The following is a 22812-nucleotide window of genomic DNA, read 5'->3' as shown; positions in this document are numbered from 1 at the left end:
AAAAAAAAAGTACCCTCCAGCTACTAATTATAATGCCAATTTGCAAAATTTCCCTGCATTTTTAAACAATGGAGAAATGATGGTGAGATGATACTTAGAAGAATGGATTCTTGTCAGTCTCCACTAACAAAAATAGGCAAAACCAAGTCAGCTACGCCTCAGCATAGTTATGTCCGTCGCAGCCTTCTTAGGTTTCAGGAGGCACAAACAAACGTTATCAGAATTACGGTGAAACGCTGAACACCTGCAAATAATTTTCAACGTACTGGTTAATTTGAAAACTCTCCAGCATACTTCTTGGAACAATCCAGGTACCTGTGCCCACGCATAGAGGAGTATATAGAAACATGGTGGAATCCCAGCTGATGAAGCAAAGGATTCTTAAAGGAAGGAGATGACCATGCGGATCCTGTTTCATTCTCTGAAACAGAATCCGCACTTTTCACCTGCCAAACACATGCCCACTACTCTTCTCGGGGGATAATAAAAACAAACCAGCGATCTGACAGAGGGCCTGAACACCCATCCTGACCGACCCCACAAAAAAAAAAGTACCCACCAGCTACTAATTATAATGCCAATTTGCAAAATTTCCCTGCATTTTTAAAGAATGGAGAAATGATGGTGGGATGATACTTTGAAGAATGGCTTCTTGTCAGTCTCCACTGGCAAATATAGGCAACAACAAGTCAGCTACGCCTAAGCATAGTTATGTCCGTAGCAGCCATATTTGGTTTCACTAGGCACATACACACGTTATCACAATTATGGTGAAACGCTGAAATCCTGCAAAGGATTTTCAACATACTGGTCAATTGAAAAGCTCTGAGGCATACTTCTTGGAACAAGCCAGTTACCTGTTCCCACGCAAAGAGGAGTATATAGAACCATGGTGGATTTCCAGCTGATGAAGTAAAGGATTATTAAAGGAACGGGATGACCATGGGGATCATCGTTAATTCTCTGAAACAGAATCCGCCCTTTTCAGCTGCCAAACACATGCCCACTTCTCCTCTCTGGGGATAATAAAAACTAACCAGCGAACTGACAGAGGGCCTGACCCCCCCATCCACATCGACCACACAAGAAAAAAAAAAAACCGTACCCTCCAGCTACTAATTATAATGCTAACTTGCAAAATTTCCCTGCATTTTTAAACAATGCAAAAATGGTGGTGGGATGATACTTAGAAGAATGGCTTCTTGTCTGTCTCCACTAACAAAAATAGGCAACACCAAGTCAGCTACTCCTCAGCATAGTTATGTCCGTCGCAGCCATCTTGGGTTTCAGGAGGCACATACAAACGTTATCAAAATTATGGTGAAACGCTGAAAACCTGCAAATAAATTTCAACGTACTGGTTAATTTGAAAACTCTCCAGCATACTTCTTGGAACAAGCCAGGTACCTGTGCCCACGCATGGAGGAGTATATAGAAACATGGTGGAATCCCAGCTGATGAAGCAAAGGATTCTTAAAGGAATGAGATGACCATGCGGATCCTGTTTAATTCTCTGAAACAGAATCCGCACTTTTCACCTGCCAAACACATGCCCACTACTCTTCTCGGGGGATAATAAAAACAAACCAGCGATCTGACAGAGGGCCTGAACACCCATCCTGACCGACTCCACAAAAAATAAAAGTACGCTCCAGCTACTAATTATAATGCCAATTTGCAAAATCTCCCTGCATTTTTAAACAATGGAGAAATGATGGTGGGATGATACTTAGAAGAATGGCTTCTTGTCAGGCTCCACTGACAAAAATAGGCAACACCAAGTCAGCTACTCCTCAGCATAGTTATGTCCGTCGCAGCCTTCTTGGGTTTCAGGAGGCACAAACAAACGTTATCACAATTATGGTGAAACCGTGAACACCTGCAAATAATTTTCAAGGTAGTGGTTAATTGAAAAGCTCTGCGGCATACTTCTTGGAACAAGCCAGTTACCTGTTCCCACGCAAAGAGGAGTATATAGAACCATGGTGGATTTCCAGCTGATGAAGTAAAGGATTATTAAAGGAACGGGATGACCATGGGGATCATCGTTAATTCTCTGAAACAGAATCCGCCCTTTTCACCTGCCAAACACATGCCCACTTCTCCTCTCTGGGGATAATAAAAACTAACCAGCGAACTGACAGAGGGCCTGACCCTCCGATTCACATCGACCACACACAAAAAAAAACCGTACCCTCCAGCTACTAATTATAATGCTAACTTGCAAAATTTCCCTGCATTTTAAAACAATGCAAAAATGGTGGTGGGATGATACTTAGAAGAATGGCTTCTTGTCTGTCTCCACTAACAAAAATAGGCAACACCAAGTGAGCTACTCCTCAGCATAGTTATGTCCGATGCAGCCTTCTTCGGTTTCAGGAGGCACATACAAACGTTATCACAATTATGGTGAAACGCTGAAAACCTGCAAATAATTTTCAGCGTAGTGGTTAATTGAAAAGCTCTGCGGCATACTTCTTGGAACAAGCCAGGTACCTGTGCCCACGCATAGAGGAGTATATAGAAACATGGTGGAATCCCAGCTGATGAAGCAAAGGATTCTTAAAGGAATGAGATGACCATGCGGATCCTGTTTAATTCTCTGAAACAGAATCCGCACTTTTCACCTGCCAAACACATGCCCACTACTCTTCTCGGGGGATAATAAAAACAAACCAGCGATCTGACAGAAGGCCTGAACACCCATCCTGACTGACCCCACACAAAATAAGTACCCTGCAGCTACTAATTATAATGCCAATTTGCAAAATTTCCCTGCATTTTTAAACAATGGAGAAATGATGGTGGGATGATACTTAGAAGAATGGCTTCTTGTCAGTCTCCACTGACAAAAATAGGCAACACCAAGTCAGCTACGCCTCAGCATAGTTATGTCCATAGCAGCCATATTTGGTTTCAGTAGGCACATACACACGTTATCACAATTATTGTGAAACGCTAAAAACCTGCAAAGGATTTTCAACATACTGGTTAATTGAAAAGCTCTGAGGAATACTTCTTGGAACAAGCCAGTTTCCTGTGCCCACGCATAGAGAAGTATATAGAACCATGGTGGATTCCCAGCTCATGAAGCAAAGGATTCTTAAAGGAACAGGATTACCATGAGGATCCTGTTTAATTCTCTGAAACAGATCCGCAGTTTTAACCTGCCATACTAATACCCACTTCTCCTCTCTGGGGATAATAAAAACAAACCAGCGAACTGATAGAGGGCCTGACCAACACATCCACATCGACCCCACAGGAAAAAAAAAAAACAAACACCGTAGCCTCCAGCTACTAATTATAATGCTAACTTGCAAAATTTTCCTGCATTTTTAAACAATGGAAAAATGATGGTGAGAGGATACTTAGAAGAATGGATTCTTGTCAGTCTCCACTAACAAAAATAGGCAAAACCAAGTCAGCTACGCCTCAGCATCGTTATGTTCGTGGCAGCCATCTTGGGTTTCAGGAGGCACAAACAAACCTTATCACAATTATGGTGAAACGCTGAACACCTGCAAATAATTTTCAACGTAGTGGTTAATTGAAAATCTCTGCGGCATACTTCTTGGAACAAGCCAGTTACCTGTTCCCACGCAAAGAGGAGTATATAGAACCATGGTGGGTTTCCAGCTGATGAAGTAAAGGAGTATTAAAGGAACGCGATGAGCATGGGGATCATCGTTAATTCTCTGAAACAGAATACGCCCTTTTCACCTGCCAAACACATGCCCACTTCTCCTCTCTGGGGATAATAAAAACTAACGAGCGAACTGACAGAGGGCCTTACCCCCCCATCCACATCGACCACACACAGAAAAAAACCGTACCCTCCAACTACTAATTATAATGCTAACTTGCAAAATTTCCCTGCATTTTTAAACAATGGAAAAATGATGGTGGGATGATACTTAGAAGAATGGCTTCTTGTCAGTCTCCACTGACAAAAATAGGCAACACGAAGTCAGCTACGCCTCAGCATACTTATGTCCTTGGCAGTCATATTGGGTTTCAGGAGACACATACACACGTTATCACAATTATGGTGAAACGCTGAAAACCTGCAAAGGATTTTCAACATACTGGTTAATTGAAAAGCTCTGAGGCATACTTCTTGGAACAAGCCAGTTTCCTGTGCCCACGCAGAGAGAAGTATATAGAACCAAGTGGATTCCCAGCTCATGAAGCAAAGGATTCTTAAAGGAACGGGATTACCATGCGGATCCTCTTTAATTCTCTGAAACAGATCCGCAGTTTTCACCTGCCATACTAATACCCACTTCTCCTCTCTGGGGATAATAAAAACAAACCAGCGAACTGACACAGCGCCTGACCAACACATCCACACCGACCCCACAGGAAAAAAAAAAAAAAAAACACCGTAGCCTCCAGCTGCTAATTATAATGCTAACTTGCAAAATTTCCCTGCATTTTAAAACAATGGAAAAATGGTGTTGGGATGATACTTAGAAGAATGGCTTCTTGTCAGTCTCCACTAACAAAAATAGGCAACACCAAGTCAGCTACTCCTCAGCATAGTTATGTACGTCGCAGCCTTCTTGGGTTTCTGGAGGCACAAACAAACGTTATCACAATTATGGTGAAACGCTGAACACCTGCAAATAATTTTCAACGTAGTGGTTAATTGAAAAGCTCTGAGGCATACATCTTGGAACAAGCCACTTACCTGTTCCCACGCAAAGAGGAGTATATAGAACCATGGTGGATTTCCAGCTGATGTAATTAAGGATTATTAAAGGAACGGGATGACCATGGGGATCATCGTTAATTCTCTGAAACAGAATCCGCCCTTTTCACCTGCCAAACACATGCCCACTTCTCCTCTCTGGGGATAATAAAAACTAACCAGCGAACTGACAGAGGGCCTGACCAACACATCCACATCGACCACACACACAAAAAAAAACCGTACCCTCCAGCTACTAATTATAATGCTAACTTGCAAAATTTCCCTGCATTTTAAAACAATGGAAAAATGGTGGTGGGATGATACTTAGAAAAATGGCTTCTTGTCAGTCTCCACTAACAAAAATAGGCAACACCAAGTCAGCTACTCCTCAGCATAATTATGTCCGTCGCAGCCTTCTTGGGTTTCAGGAGGCACAAACAAACGTTATCACAATTATGGTGAAACGCTGAACACCTGCAAATAATTTTCAACGTAGTGGTTAATTGAAAAGCTCTGCGGCATACTTCTTGGAACAAGTCAGTTACCTGTTCCCACGCAAAGAGGAGTATATAGAACCCTGGTGGATTTCCAGCTGATGAAGTAAAGGATTATTAAAGGAACGGGATGACCATGGGGATCATCGTTAATTCTCTGAAACAGAATCCGCCCTTTTCTCCTGCCAAACACATGCCCACTTCTCCTCTCTGGTTATAATAAAAACTAACCAGCGAACTGACAGAGGGCCTGACCCCCACATCCACATCGCCCACACACAAAAAAAAACCGTACCCTCCAGCTACTAATTATAATGCTAACTTGCAAAATTTCCCTGCATTTTTAAACAATGCAAAAATGGTGGTGGGATGATAATTAGAAGAATGGCTTCTTGTCTGTCTCCACTAACAAAAATAGGCAACACCAAGTCAGCTACTCCTCAGCATAGTTATGTCCGTCGCAACCTTCTTGGGTTTCAGGAGGCACATACAAACGTTATCACAATTATGGTGAAACGCTGAAAACCTGCAAAGGATTTTCAACATACTGGTTAATTGAAAAGCTCTGAGGCATACTTCTTGGAACAAGCCAGTTTCCTGTGCCCACGCATAGAGACGTATATAGAACCATGGTGGATTCCCAGCTCATTACGCAAAGGATTCTTAAAGGAACGGGATTACCATGCGGATCCTCTTTAATTCTCTGAAACAGATCCGCAGTTTTCACCTGCCATACTAATACCCACTTCTTCTCTCTGGGTATAATAAAAACAAACCAGCGAACTGACACAGCGCCTGACCAACACATCCACACCGACCCCACAGGAAAAAAAAAAAAAAAACACCGTAGCCTCCAGCTACTAATTATAATGCTAACTTGCAAAATTTTCCTGCATTTTTAAACAATGGAAAAATGGTGGTGAGATGATACTTAGAAGAGTGGATTCTTGTCAGTCTCCACTAACAAAAATAGGCAAAACCAAGTCAGCTACGCCTCAGCATCGTTATGTCCGTCGCAGCCTTCTTGGGTTTCAGGAGGCACAAACAAACGTTATCACAAGTATGGTGAATCGCTGAACACCTGCAAATAATTTTCAACGTAGTGGTTAATTGAAAAGCTCTGCGGCATACTTCCTGGAACAAGCCAGTTACCTGTTCCCACGCAAAGAGGAGTATATAGAACCATGGTCGATTTCCAGCTGATGAAGTAAAGGATTATTAAAGGAACGGGATGAGCATGGGGATCATCGTTAATTCTCTGAAACAGAATCCGCCCTTTTCACCTGCCAAACACATGCCCACTTCTCCTCTCTGGGGATAATAAAAACTAACCAGCGAACTGACAGAGGGCCTGACCCCCCCATCCACATCGACCACACACAAAAAAAAACCGTACCCTCCAGCTACTAATTATAATGCTAACTTGCAAAATTTCCCTGCATTTTAAAACAATGCAAAAATGGTGGTGGGATGATACTTAGAAGAATGGCTTCTTGTCAGTCTCCACTGACAAAAATAGGAAACACCAAGTGAGCTACGCCTCAGCATAGTTATGTCCGTGGCAGCCATCTTGGGTTTCAGCAGGCACATACAAACCTTATCACAATTATGGTGAAACGCTGAAAACCTGCAAATAATTTTCAACGTAGTGGTTAATTGAAAATCTCTGCGGCATACTTCTTGGAACAAGCCAGGTACCTGTGCCCACGCATAGAGGAGTATATAGAACCATGGTGGATTCCCAGCTGATGAAGCAAAGGATTCTTTTTTTTTTTTTTTTTTTTTTGTTGAGACAGAGTCTCAATTTGTTGCCCAGGCTAGAGTGAGTGCCGTGGCGTCAGCTTAGTTCACAGCAACCTCAGACTCCCGGCTTAAACGATCCTACTGCCTCAGCCTCCCGAGTAGCTGGGACTACATGCATGCGCCACTATGCCCGGCTAATTTTTTCTATATAGATTTTTAGTTGTCCATATAATGTCTTTCTATTTTTAGTAGAGACGGGGTCTCGCTCTTGCTCAGGCTGGTCTCGAACTCCTGACCTCGAGCGATCCACCCGCCTCGGCCTCCCAGAGTGCTAGGATTACAGGCGTGAGCCACCGCGCCCTTCCAGGATTCTTAAAGGAACGGGATGACCATGCGAATGCTGTTTAATTCTCTGAAAGAGTATCCGCACTTTTCAGCTGCCATCAAATGCCGACTTCCCCTCTCTGGGGATAATAAAAACAAACCAGCAAATTTATAGAGGGCCTGACCCCCCCATCGACACAGACCTGACGAAAAAAAAAACAACGTACCCTCCAGCTACTAATTATAAAGCTAACTTGCAAAATTTCCCTGCATTTTTTAACAATGGAAAAATGACGGTGGGCTTATACTTAGAATGGCTTCTTGTTAGTCTCCGCTGACAAAAATAGGCAACACCAAGTCGGCTACACCTCAGCATAGTTATGTCCGTGGCAGCCATCTTGGGTTTCAGGAGGCACATACAAACGTTATTACAATTAGGGTGAAATGCTGAAAACCTGGAAATAATTTTCAACGTACTGGTTAATTGAAAAGCTCTGCGGCATACTTCTTGGAACAAGCCAGTTACCTGTGCCAACGCATAGAGGAGTATATAGAACCATGGTGGATTCCCAGCTGATGAAGCAAAGGATTCTTAAAGGAATGGGATGACCATGTGGATCCTGTTTAATTCTCTGAAATAGAATCCACACTTTTCACCTGCCAAACACATGCCCACTTGTCCTCTCTGGGGATAATAAAAGAAAACCAGCGAACTCACAGAGGGCCTGAAACGCCCATCCACTCCTACCCCACAAAAAAAGAAAAAAAAATACGTACCCTACATCTAATTATAATACTAACTTGCAAAATTTCCCTCCATTTTTACGCAATGGAAAAATGATGGTGGGATGATACTTAGAAGAATGTCTTCTTGTCAGTCTCCACTAACAAAAATAGGCATCAACAAGTTAGCTATGCCTCAGCATATTTATATCCGTGGCAGCCATCTTGGGTTAAAGAGGCACATTCAAACGTTATCACAATTACGGTTAAACATGCTAAAAACCTGACAATTCTAAAAGTACTGGTTAATTCAAAAGCTCTGTCACATACTTCTTGGAACAAGCCAGTTACCTGTGCCCATGCAAAGAGAGGTCTAGAGAACCATGGTGGATTCCCAGGTGATGAATCAAAGGATTCTTAAAGGAACAGGCTCAAAAGTGCAGATCCTGTTTCAGTCTAAGTGTGAAACAGGATCCGCACATTTTGCCTGCAACACACATTCGCCCTTCTCATCTCTAGGGATAACAAAAACAGCCCATCGGATTTACAGATGCCCTGCCCCCGGCCCCCACCACCCCACACAAAATAGTCTGCTCCAGCGACTCGTCCTTATGCTATCTGGTGAAAGGTCATAAGCCTTTTAAAAAACTGGAGATAGGATGGTAGAATTATACCTAAAAGACTGGCTTATTGCCAGATTCCCATACCAAGTATTGGCAACAGCAAGTGACGTAGGCCTCAGCATAGGTTTGTCCATGGCAGCCATCTTGGGTTTAAGGAGACACAGATGAACCTTATAACAATTATAATAAAAGGTGCTGCGAAAGCTGTTAAATAATTCTCATGGTAGTGGTTATTTCAAAAGCTCTGCGGCATACTTCTTTGAACTAGCCAGTTAACTGGGCCCACGCATAGTGCGGTGTAGAGAACTATGGTGGATTCCCAGCTGATGAAGCAAAGGATTCTTAAAGGAACAGGATGAACATGTGGATCCTGTTTCATACTCTGAAACAGGATCTGCACTTTTCACCTGCCAAACACATGCCCACTTCTCCTCTCTGGGGATAATAAAAAGAAACCACAGAACTGGCGGAGGGCTTGCCGCACCAGCCCCCAGACCCCACATAAAAACTTCCCGTCCAGTGACTCCTTGTTATTCTAACTGCCAAAAGGTGCTCTGACTTTTAAAATAGTGGAGAAGGATGGTGAAATGATACTTAAAAGAATGTATTCTTTCCAGTCTCCAGTACCAAGGATCGGCCACACAAAGTGAGCTCGGCCTCAGCATAGTTTTGTCCATGGCAGCCATCTCGAGACGAACCTTATGACAATTATGATGAAAGGTGCTGCAAAACCTGGCAAATAATTCTCAACGTAGTGGTTTTTTCAAAAGCTCTGTGGAATACTTCTTGGAACCTGGCAGTTTTCTGGGCCCACGCATAGAGGGGTCTAGAGAACCATGATGGATTCCCAGGTGATGAATCAAAGGATTCTTAAAGGAACAGGCTGAAAAGTGCGGATCCTGTTTCAGTCTGAGACTGAAACACTATATGCACTTTTTGCCTGCAACACACATGCCCACTTCTCCTCTCTAGGGATAATAAAAACAATCAATCGGATTGACAGATGTCCTCCCCCGCCCCCCAACACTGTACACAAAAAGGTCCCCTCCAGCGACTCATCCTTATGCTATCTGGCGAAAGGTCCTCTGCGTTTTAAAATAATGAAGATAGGATGGTGGAATTATACTTAAAATACTGGCCTTTTGCCAGACTCCCATACCAATTATTGGCAACAGGAAGTGACCTAGGTGTCAGCATAGGTTTGTCCGTGGCTGCCATCTAGGGTTTTAGGAAGCACAGATGAACCTTATCAAAATTATGGTAAAAGTGCTGGAAAAGCTGGCAAATAATTTCCATAGTAGTGGTTATTTCAAAAGCTCTGAGGAAAACTTCTTGGAACCAGGCAGTTTTCTGTGTGCACTAAAAGAGGGGTCTAGAGAACCATGGTGGATTCCCAGCTGATGAAGCAAAGGATTCTTAATGGAACGGGGTGAAAAGTGCAGATCCTGTGTCTGTCTAAGACTGAAACAGGACGCACACTTTTCACCTGCCACACACATGCCCACTTTTCCTCTCTGGGGATAATAAAAACAAACCAGCGAACTGACAAAGGGCCTGCCCCCCTTCCACCCACGCAGATCCCCCCCAAAAAAATTCCCCTCCAGCTACTAATTATTATGCTAACTTGCAAAATTTCCCTGCATTTTTAAACAATGGAGAAAGGACGGTGGAGTGATACTTAGAAGAATGGCTTCTTGTCAGTCTCCACTAACAAAAATAGGCAACACCAAGTCAGCTACGCCTCAGCATAGTTATGCCCGTGGCAGCCATGTTGGGTTTAAGGAGGCACATACAAACTTTATCATAATTATGGTGAAACGTGCTGAAAACCCGGCAAATAATTCTCAACGTACTGTTTAATTCAAAAGCTCTGTGGCATACTTCTTGGAAGAAGCCAGTTACCTGGGCCCACGCATAGAGGGGTCTAGAGAACCATGGTGGATTCCAAGGTGATGAATCTAAGGATTCTTAAAGGAACAGGCTGAAAAGTGCAGATCCTGACTGAAACAGGATTCTGACTTTTTGCCTGCAACACACATGCCCACTTCTCCTCTCTAGGGATAACAAAAACAACCCATCGGATTGACAGATGGCCTGCCCCCGCCCCCCACCACCCCACACAAAATCGTGCCCTCCAGCGACTGATCCTTATGCTATCTGGCAATACGTCCTCTGCCTTTTAAAATAATGGAGATAGAATGGTGGAATTATACCTAAAAGACTGGCTTATTGCCAGACTCCCATACCAAGTATTGGCAACAGCAAGTCACCTAGGCCTCAGCACACGTTTGTCCCTGGCAGCCATCTTGGGTTTAAGGAGGCACAGATGAACCTTATCACAATTATGGTGAAAGGTGCTGCAAAAGCGGTCAAGTAATTCTCATGGTAGTGGTTACTTGAAAAGCTCTGCGGCATAATTCTTTGAACTAGCCAGTTAACTGGGCCCACGCATAGAGCAGTCTAGAGGCCCATGGTGGATTCCCAGCTGATGAAGCAAGGGATTCTTAATGGAACGGGGTGAAAAGTGCGGTTTCTGTTTCAGTCTAAGACAGAAACGGGGTCCGAACTTTTCACCTGCCACACACATGCCCACTTCTCCGGTCTGGGGAAAATAAAAACAATCCAGCGAACTGAGAGAGGGCCTGCGCCCCCCACCCACACCGACCCCACAAATAAAAATGTCCCCTCCAGCTACTAATTATTATGTTAACTTGCAAAGGTTTCCGTGCATTTTAAAATAATGGGGAAAGTATGGTGGAATGATACTTGAAAGAATGGCCTCCTTCCAGCCTCCAGTAACAAGTGTCGTGAAATCCAAGTGACCTAGGCCTCAGCATAGTTTTCTCCGTGGCAGCCATCTTGTGTTTAAGGAGGCACAGACGATCCTTATCACAATTATGGTGATATGTGCTGCAGAAACTGGCAAATAATTCTACACGTAGTGTTTATCTCAAAAGCTGTGCAGCATACATCTTGGTACAGGCCAGTTCATGGGCCCATGCATGGAGGGTTCTAAGGAACCATGGTGGATTCCCAGCTGATGAATCAAAGGATTTTTAATGGAACCAGCTGAAAAGTGCGGATACTGTTTCAGTCTAACTGAAACAGGATCCGCACATTTCACCTGCCACAAATATATCCACTTCCCTGTCTGGGCATAATAAACACAAACAACCAGACTGACAGAGGGACTGTCCCCCAAACCACCCCGATCCCACCCAAAAACATCCCCTCCGTTGACTCATCCTTATGCTAACTGCCGAAAGTTGCTCACCTTTTAATATAAGGGAGAAAGGATGGTGCAATGATAATTAAAAGACTGGATTCTTGTCAGACTCCCGTACCAAGTATTGGCAACACCAAGCGAGAGAACCCTCAGTATAGGTTTGTCCATGGAAGCCATCTAGGGTTTAAGGAAGCACAAATGAACCTTATCAAAATTATGGTAAAAGTGCTGGAAAAGCTGGCAAATAATTTCCATGGTAGTGGTTATTTCAAATGCTCTGTGGCATACTTCTTTGAACTAGCCTGTTAAGTGGGCCCACACATAGTGGGGTGTAGAGAACTATGGTGGATTCCCAGCTGATGAAGCAAAGGATTCTTAAAGGAACAGGATGAAAAGTGCCGATCCTGTATCAGTCTAAGACTGAAACAGGATCCACACTTTTCACTTGCCACACACATGTCCACTTCTCCTCTCCGGGGATAATAAAAACAAACCACTGGACTGACAGAGGGCCTGGCTCTGCCTCTCCCACCCCACACCAAAACGTTTCCTCCAGCGACTCATCCTTAAGCTAAATGGCAATAGGTGCTCTGCCTTTTAAAATAGTTGTGAAAGGAAGGTGGAATGATACTTAAAGGAATGGCTTCTTGCCACGGACCAGTACCAATTATCGGCAACTCCAAGGGAGATTGGCCTAACCGTAGTTTTTTCTGTGGAAGCCAGCTTGGGTTTCAGGATGCACTGCCTAACCTTTTCACAATCATTGTGAAAGTTGCTGCAAAAACTGGCAAATAATACTCAATGTAGTGGTTATTTCCAAAGCTCTGCGGCATACTTCTTGGAACTAGCCAGTTACCTGGGCCCACGCTCAGGGAGGTCTAGAGAACCATGGTGGATTCCCAACTGATGAATTAAAGGATTCCAAAAGGAACAGGCTCAAAAGCGGAGATACTGTTTCAGACTGAAACAGGATCCAAAGTTTTCACCTGCCACATACATGCCCGCTTCTCCTCTCTGGGAATAATAAAAACAAACCACCGGACTGACAGAGGGCCTGCCCTCCCACACACACCCAACCCCACACAAAAAGCCGCTCCAGTGACTCATCTTTATGCTAACTGGCTAAAGGTGCACTGCCTTTTAAAATAATGGAGAAAAGACGGTGGAATTGTACTTAAAAAAAATGGCTTCTTGCCAGGCTCCAGTAAAATGTATCGGTACACCAAGGGAGCTAGGCCTCAGCATAGTTTTGTCCGTGGCAGCCTGCTTGGGTTTAAGGAGGCACAGATGAACCTTATCACAATTATGGTCAAAGGTGCTGCAAAAACTGGCAAACAATTCTCAACGTAGTGGTTATTTCAAAAGCTCTACGGCATACATCTTGGAACTAGCCAGTTACCTGGGCCCACACATAGAGGGCTCTCGACAGCCATGGTGGATTCCCAGCTGATGAATCAAAGGATTCGTAAAGGAACTGGCTGAAAAGTGCAGATCCTGTTTCAGTCTAAGACTGAAACAGGATCCGTACTTTTCACCTGCCACACACATGCCCACCTCTCCTCTTTGGGCATAATAAAGACAAACCACCAGACAGACAGAGAGCCTTCCCCTCAACGCACCACCCGACCCCACTCAAAAACGTCCCCTCCAGCAACTCATTCTTATGATAACTGGAAAAAGGTGTTCTGCCTTTTAAAATGATGGAGAAAGGATGGTGGAATGACTCTTAATAGCATGGCTTCTTGCCAGGCTCCAGTACCAACTATCGGCAACACCAAGTGAACTAGGCCTCAGCATAGTTTTGTCCGCCCCAGCCATCTTGGGTTGAAGGAGGCATGGACGAACCTTATCACAATTATGGTGAAAGGTGGTGCAAAAACTAGCAAATAATTCTCAACGTAGTGGTTATTTCAAAAGCTCTGTGGCATACTTCTTGGAACTAGCCAGTTACCTGGGCCCACGCATAGAGGTCTTTAAAGAACCATGGTGTATTCCCAGCTGATGAATCAAACGATTCTTTTTTGTTTGTTTGTTAGCTCATTATGGGGGTACAAAAGATCAGGCTATATACATTCCCCATGCCTCCCCTTTCCCCCGATTCTGAGCTTCAATTTTGTCCATTCCCTAGTCAGTGCACATCACATTCATCATGTAGGTGTGCACCCCTCCTCTCCCCCACCCCATCCCCCCCAGTTAGAACTTGAAGGGTGTCCATTCCCCAGGCAGTGCACATCACATTCATCAAGTAGGTATACACCCATCCCTTCCACCCGGCCCCAACCTCTGTCCGATACCCAATTGGTCTTGTTCCCAAATGTGCACTCAGGGAAACCAATTTGCTGGTGAGTACATGTGGTGCTTATTTTTCCATTCTTGGGATACTTCACTTAATAGAATGGGATCCAGCTCTCTCCAGGAGAACCAAAGAGATGCCATATCGCCATTATTTCTAATAGCTGAGTAATATTCCATGGTATACATATACCACATTTTGCTAATCCATTCATGAATTGATGGGCATTTGGGTTGTTTCCACATCTTTGTGATTGCGAATTTTGCTGCTATAATCATTCAGGTGCAGGTGTCTTTTTTATAGAATGACTTTTGTTCTTCTGGGTAGATGTCCAATAATGGAATTGCTGGATCGAATGGTAGGTCTACTTGAATCTGTTTAAGGTATCTCCACATTGCTTTCCACAGGCGCTGCACTAGTTTACAGTCCCACCAGCAGTGTATGAATGTACCTATCTCGCCACACCCACACCAACATGTATAGTTTTGGGACTTTTTGATAAAGGCCATTCCCACTGGAGTTAAGTGATATCTCATTGTGGTTTTGATTTGCATTTCCCTGATGATTAGAGATGTTGAACACTTTTTCATATGTTTGTTAGCCATTTTTATATCTTCTTTTGAAAAATTTCTATTTATGTCCTTTGCCCACTTTTTGATAGGGTTGTTTGATTTTTCCTTACTGATTTTCCTGAGTTCTAAATAGATTCTTGTTATCAGTCCTTTATCTGATGTGTAGTATGCGAAAATTTTTTCCCATTCTGTAGGTTGTCCATTTACTCTCGTGACTGTTTCTTTGGCTGTGCAGAAGCTTTTTAATTTGATCAGGTCCCATTTATTTATTTTTGTTGTTGCTGTGATTGCTTTAGGGGTCTTCTTCATAAATTCTTTGCCTAGGCCAATGTCTGTAAGAGTCTTTCCTACATTTTCTTCTAGAATTCTAATAGTTTCTGACCTTAGGTTTAAGTCTGTTAACCACTGTGATTTGATTTTTGTGAGGGGTGAGAGTTATGTGTCCTGTTTTAGTCTTCTACATGTGGATATCCAGTTTTCCCAGCACCATTTATTAAATAAGGAATCTTTTCCCCAGAGTATGTTTTTGTCTGCTTTGTCAAAGATTAGATGGCTATATGAGGATGGTTTTATATTGGGATTTTCTGTTCTGTTCCACTGGTCTGTGTCCCTGCACTTGTGCCAGTACCAGGCTGTTTTAAGAACCACAGCCTTGTAGTATAGTTTGAAGTCTGGCAAATTAATACTTCCCATTTTGTTTTTGTTGTTTAAGATTGCTTTTGCTAAACGGGGTCTTCCCTGGTTCCATACAAAGCGTAAAATTATTTTTTCTATGTCTGTGAAAAAAGATGTTGGTAATTTAATAAGGATTGCATTGAATCTGTAGATAACTTTGGGCAGTATAGACATTTTAACAATGTTGATTCTACCGATCCATGAGCATGGTATGGTTTTCCACCTATTTACATGTTCTGCAATTTCCTTCCTCAGTGTTTCATAGTTCTCCCTATAGAGGTCCTTTACCTCCTTAGTTAAATAAATTCCTAGGTATTTTATTTTCTTTGTTGCTATTTTGAAGGGTATTGAGTCCTTAATTTGGTTTTCCATTTGACTGTTATTGGCATATATGAATGCCTCTGATTTGTGTGTATTGATTTTGTATCCTGAGACTTTACTGAATTCATTGATCAATTCCAGGAGTCTCTTGGTTGAAACCTTGGGGTTTTATAGATATAACATCATATCATCAGCAAAGAGTGAGAGTTTGATCTCTTCTGTCCCTATTTCAACTCCCTTGATTCTGCTCTCTTGCCTGATAGCTCTTGCAAGGACTTCCAATACTATGTAGAAAAGTAATGGGGACAGTGGTAAGCCTTGTCTGGTTCCAGTTTGAAGTGGGAATGCTTTCAGTTTTTCCCCATTCAGTATGATGTTGGCTGAGGGTTTGTCGTATATGGCTTGTATCATTTTTATATAGGCCCCATCTATGCCTATTTTGTTAAGTGTTCTTATCATAAAAGGGTGTTGAATTTTGTCAAATGCTTTCTCTGCATCTATTGAGAGGATCATCTGATCTTTATTTTTGCTTCTATTTATGTGATGAATTACATTCCCATATGTCAAACCATCCCTGCATCTCTGGGATGAAGCCCACTTGGTCGTGATGGATTATTTTTTTGATAAGCACTTGGATTCGATTTGTTAGAATTTTATTGAGAATTTTTGCATCTATATTCATAAGAGAAATTGGTCTATAGTTCTCTGTTTTAGTTGCATCCTTTCCTGGATTTGGTATCAGGATTATGTTGGCTTGGTAAAAAGTGTTGGGGAGAATCCCATCCTTCTCTATATTGGAGAATAGTTTATGTACGATGGGCACCAGTTCTTCTTTGTAGGTATGGTAGAATTCAGGTGTGAACCCATCTGGTCCAGGGCTTTTCTTTTTGGGAAGGTTTTTTATTGCTGTTTCAATTTCAGATCTAGATATCGGTCTATTCAGGAATTCTATTTCTTCCTGGTTGAGCCTGGGAAAGCTGTGTGTTTATAAGAATTTGTCCATTTCCTCCAGGTTTTCTAATTTGTGTGCATAAAGATTTTTGTAGAATTCATAGATGATATCATGTATCTCTGTGGCATCAGTCGTGATTACTCCTTTCGTGTTCCTGATCGAGGTTATAAGAGATTTTTCTTTTCTGCTCTTGGTTAGTTTAGCCAGAAGTGTGTCAATTTTGTTTATTTTTTCAAAGAACCAACTTTTGGTTTTATTAATCTCCGTTATGGTTTGGTTTAATCTCCCTTATGCTCCCTTATGGTCCTTTTCATTTAGTTCTGATTTAATCTTAATAATTTCCTTCTGCTGGGTTTGGGTTTGGTCTCTTCTTTCTTCTCCAGCTCTTTGAGTCTATTCATTAGATTGTCTATTTGTAAGTTTTCTGTCTTTTTGGTATAGGCATTTATGGAAATAAATTTTCCTCTCAGGACTGCTTTAGCTGTGTCCCACAGATTTTGATAAGTTGTATCTCCTTTGTCGTTTAATTCAAAGAATCTTTTGATTTCTGACTTGATTTCTTCATTTATAAAATGATTGTTCAGGAGAAGATTATTTAGCTTCCATGACTTTGAGTAGAAATGAGGATTTCTGTTAGGGTTCATTGTTACTTTTATTCCACTGTGATCCGAGAAGCTGCATGGTATAATTTCTATGTTTTTAAATTTTTTAAGACATTCTTTATGTCCTAAGATATGGTCAATCTTGGAGAATGTCCCATGAGCTGATGAGAAGAACTTATATTCAGTGGTATTTGGGTAGAATGTCCTGTAGATGTCAGTCAGGCCCATTTGTTCTAGCATTCTATTTACGTTCAATATTTCTTTGTTTATTTTTTGTTTGGAGGATCTGTCTTGAACTGTCAGTGGCGTGTTAAAATCTCCGGCTACTAAAGTGTTGTTATCTATCATTTGGTTCAGATCAAGTAGGGTTTGCTTTATGAATCTGGGTGCACCTAGATCGGGTGCATATATGTTAAGTATAGTTATGTCTTCTTGTTGAATTGTACCCTTCACCAGTATATAGTAACCATCTTTGTCTTTCTTTACTTTTGTTGATTTAAAAACTACGTTATCGGAGATTAGAACTGCCACGCCAGCTTTCTTTTGGGTTCCATTTGCTTGGAATATTGATTTCCACCCTTTTATTTTCAGTCTAAATGCATCCTTGCAGGTTAGATGAGTTTCCTGAAGACAGCAGATACTTGGCTTATATCTTTTTTATCCATTGGGCCAGTCCATGTCTCTTGAGTGGGGAATTCAATCCATTCACATTTAATGAGAGAACTGATAAGCGAGACAGATTGCTGTTCCTCATGTTGGGTTGAATTTCATTGATCTGTTTTCTCTCTTGAGCCATTATGATAACTGTGTTTTCATATTTATCTCTTGATTAGTGTTACATTCGAGGGTCCTTCTTGTGCTGGACCACGTGTAACTCTGTTTTGAATACTTCTTGGAAAGCTGCTCTTGTCTTGGTGAATTCTCTGAGTTTTTGTTTATCTGAGAATGTCTTAATTTCACCTTCATATATAAAACTGAGCTTATCTGGGTACAGGATTCTAGGCTGGGCATTATTCTGTTTCAGAAGAGTGAGAATGGGGCTCCAATCTCTTCTTGCTTGTAAGGTTTCAGTTGAGAAATCTGGCGTGATTCGGATGGGCTTTCCTTTGTATGTTACTTGTTTCTTTCTCCTTACAGATTGAAGAAGGGCCTCGTTAGTGGATATTTTGGTCAGTCTGATAACTACATGACGTGGTGTCTTCCTATTTGGTATGAATCTCTCAGAGGTTCTTTGAGCTTCTTGAACCTGTGTATCTAGAGATTTGGCAAGGCCTGGGAAATTTTCCTCAATTATATCTTCAGATACTTTATTCAACCCTTGCTTATTGTCTTCTTCACCCTCAGGAATGCCGATAACTCTCACGTTAGGCTTCTTCACATAATCCCACATTTCTTGTAGACTATGATTATTTCTCATGTTTCTTTGTTTTAACTCTGTGACTGCCTTATTTAATTGGAAAGTGTTATCTTCGATCTCTGAGATTCTTTCTTCTGTTTGATCTACCCTGCTCTTGAGACTTTCCACTGTGTTTTGTAGCTCCTTGAATAAATTTTTCATTTCCAGGAGTTCAGTTTGATTTTTCTTCAGTATTTCAATTTCTTTGGTGAATTTTTCTTCCAAGTCCTGGATCTTTTTTGTGGTTTCTTTGTGTTGATTATCCATTTTTTCTTGCATAATGTTCAGCGTATTTATGATCCATGTTTGAAATTCTTCCTGTGACATGTTGCTATTTGGAATCTGCTTTGTGTTAATTGGTGGAGAACTAGTAATCCTCTTTGAGGGCATGGTTTCAGCTTGATTCTTTATACTCCTAGAGTTCCTTCGCTGAGCCCTTCCCATCTGAATGAATCCTTAAGATCCCTTCTTTCAGCTTTAGTCTGGATAGGGGCACACTGTGAGTGCCAGGTAAGCTGCCTCCTCTGTCACTAGGGGGAGCCCTTCACATATTGTTCAGGATTTTGCTAGCTCCGCTGGGGGGGCTGCCCCTCTTCCTCTCCCGAGGTGGCTTCTGTCTCTCTCTGTGAGAAAGACAGTGGATAGGGAGAGTGGAGCGGTGCCCTCATTCGCCCAACGCCCCAGCCACTGCAGTTCCCACGGGCGATGGTCTGCCCCACCCCAATGTCTGCAAGGTCCACGCTCTACTCTCTCGTGACTGGGGAACCACTCAGTGTTCACACAAAGGTGGAGCTCCTAGTCAGGGTCCGTGGACTAGGGAAGGGAGCCGCCCAGGGAGCCGCCCGGTACCCAATCGCTCCTCAGCGTTTAGGCTGTGGACCCCGACAATGGCGGCCGCCCGTCTGCAGATCACTGTCACTGGGGTTGAATGCTCAGGGACCGGCAGAGGCCAGAGGAGCCGGGGACCGGGAGAATCCAGCCGCCCACCTATACGAGGCAGTTTGGCATCTGCTAGAGCCGGGACCAAAGCAGCCCCACCGCCCGCGTATAGGAGACAGTTGCTAGGTGCGTCAGCTGCGCACAGCACTCCAGGGTCCAAAATGCCTCCTGCCAATGTCTCCTCTCTGCAGAGCCCCACATCTCCCGTGGCGATTCTGCACCGACTTCAGGCAGATCCTCAATTGAGTGGGTGTGGAGGTCAGAGGGGGAACAAGATGCTTTCCTGTGGGGCTGAACCCACCCCACTCTCTGGTGAGGTGGGTACAGCTGTCCCGTGCTCCCTTCTCTATTGGCCATCCCGCACTCTCCAGATTTTGGTGATTTATTTCCCTAATCACCTCAGTCTTTTCTTGCTCTCTCTCTCTGTCCCACGCTGATTCTCCATGGATTCACACCACCGTTCTTGTGGGGAAGTGAACCTCTAGGGTTGTGGGCAGTGGGAGACCCATGCCTTCCACTCCAGGAGCACGAATCCAGGAGGTCACCACCATTCCACCATCATTGAGAATGAATCAAAGGAGTCTTAAAGGAACGGGCTGAAAAGTGCAGATCCTGTTTCAGTCTAAGTCTGAAACAGGATCCGCACTTTTCACCTGCCACACACATGCCCACTTCTCCTCTCTGGGCATAATAAAAACAAACCACTGGACTGACAGAGGGCTTGCCCCCCCACACACCACACGACCCCACACAAAAACGTCCCCTCCAGTGACTCATTCTTATGCTAACTGGCAAACGGTGCTATGCCTTTTAAAATAATGGAAAAAGGATGGTGGAATGATACTTGAAAGACTGGTTTTATTCCACGCTCCCGTACCAAGTATCGGCAACACCAAGTGAGCTAGGCCTCAGCATAGTTTTTTCCCTGGCAGCCATCTTGGGATTAAGGAGGCAGAGAAGTACCTTGTCACAATTATGGTGAAAGGTGCTGCAAAAACTGGCAAATAATTCTCCACGTAGTGGTTATTTCAAAAGCTCTATGGCATACTTCTTGGAACCAGCTAGTTACCTGGGGCCACGCATAGAGGGTTATAGAGAACCATGGTGGATTCACGGAAGAAGAGTCAAATGATTCTTAAAGGAACGGGCAGAAAATGTGGATCCTGTTTCAGTCTAAGACTAAAACAGGATCCGCACTTTTCACCTGCTGCACACATGCCAACTTCTCCTCTCTGAGGATTAAAAAAACAAACAAACAAAAAAAAAACACTGGACTGGCAGAGCGCCTGCCCCCTCACACACCACCTGACCCCACACAACAACGTGCCCTCCAGCAACTCATTTGCTAACTGGCAAAAGGTGCTCTGCCTTTTAAAACAATGGAAAAAGGTTGGTGGAATGATACTTAAAAGACTGGCTTCTTGCCAGGCTCCAGTACCAAGTATAGGCAATACCAAGTGAGGTAGGCCTCAGCATGGTTTTGTCCATGGCAGCCAGCTTGGTTTAAGGAGGCAGAGACGAACCTTGTCACAATTATGGTGAAAGGTGCTGCAAAAACTGGCAAATAATTCTCCACGTAGTGGTTATTTCAAAAGCTCTGCAGCATAATTCTTGGAAGTATCCAGTTAAAGGGTCCCACGCATTGAGGGGTCCAGAGAACCATGGTAGATTGCCAGGTGATGAATCAAAGGATTCTTAAAGAAACGGGCTGAAAACTGCTGATCCTCTTTCACCCTAAGACTGAAAGAGGATCAGCACTTTTCACCTGCCACACACATGCCCACTTCTCCTCTCTGGGCCTAATAAAAACAAACCGCCAGACTGAAAGATGCCCTGACCCCCAAACACCACCCGACCCCACAAAAAAAGTCCCTTCCAGCGACTCATTCTTATGCTAACTGCCAAAAGGTGCTCTGCCATTTAAAATAGTGGAGAAAGGATCATGGAATGATACTTAAAAAACTGGCTTCTTGCCAGGGTCCAGTACCAAGTATTGGCAACACCAAGTGAGCTATGCCTCAGCATAGTGTTTTCCATGGCAGCCATCTTGTGTTTAAGGATGCAGAGGCGAATCTTAACACAATTATTGTGAAAGGTGCTGCAAAAACTGGCAAATAATTCTCACCGTAGTAGTTATTTCAAAAGCTCTGCGGTATACTTCTTGGAACCAGCCAGTTTACTGGGCGCACTCATAGAGGGGTCTATAGAACCTTGGTAGAGTCCCAGCTGATGAATCAAATGATTCTTAAAGGAACAGGCTGAAAACTGCGGATCCTGTTCAGTCTAAGACTGAAACAGGATCTGCCCTTTTCACCTGCCACACACATACCCACTTCTCCTCTCTGGGGATAATAAAAACAAATCACCAGACTGACAGAGGGTCTGCTCCTCCACCACCCCCTGACTCGACATAAAAACATCCCCTCCAGCAACTCATTCTTATGCTAACTGGTGAAAGGTGCTCTGCCTTTTAAAATAATGGAGAAAGGATGGTGGAATGATACTTGAAAGAGTGGTCTCTTGCCAGGCTCCAATACCAAGTATCAGCAACACCAAGTTAGCTAGGCCTCACCATAGTTTTTTCCATCGCAGCCATCTTGGATTTAAGGAGGGAGAGATGAACCTTATCACAATTATCGTGAAAGGTGCTGCAAAAACTGGCAAATAACTCTCAATGTAGTGTTTATTTCAAAAGCTCTGTGACATACTTCTTGGAACAAGCCAGTTACCTGTGCCCACGCATAGAGGGGTCTAAGACTGAAACAGGATCCACACTTTTCAACTGCCACACACATGCCCACTTCTCCTCTCTGGGGATAATATAAACAAACCACCATACTGACAGATGGTCTGCCTCCCACCACCCCCCCAACCCCACACGAAAACCTACCCTCCAGTGACTGATCCTTATGCTAAATGGTGAAAGGTGTTCTGCTTTTGTAAATAATGGAAAAAGGATGGTGCAATGATACTTAGAAGAATGGCTTCTTGCCAGGCTCCAGGATCAAGTATCGGCCACACCAAGTGAGCTGGGCCTCAGCATAGTTTTTCCATGGAAGCCCTCTTCGTTTCAAGGAGACAGAGATGAACCTTATCACAATTATGGTGAAAGGTGCTGCAAAAACTGGCAAATAATTCTCAACATAGTAATTAGGGTTAGGGTTAGGGTTTAGGGTTAGGGTTAGGGGTTGGAGTTGGGGTTAGGGTTAGGATTGGGTTGGGTTAGGGTTAGG

The sequence above is a fragment of the Eulemur rufifrons genome, unplaced genomic scaffold (assembly GCF_041146395.1).
Source record: "Eulemur rufifrons isolate Redbay unplaced genomic scaffold, OSU_ERuf_1 scaffold_33, whole genome shotgun sequence".
NCBI classification, from domain to species: Eukaryota; Metazoa; Chordata; class Mammalia; order Primates; family Lemuridae; genus Eulemur; species Eulemur rufifrons.
This window is presented reverse-complemented; position numbering follows the sequence as displayed.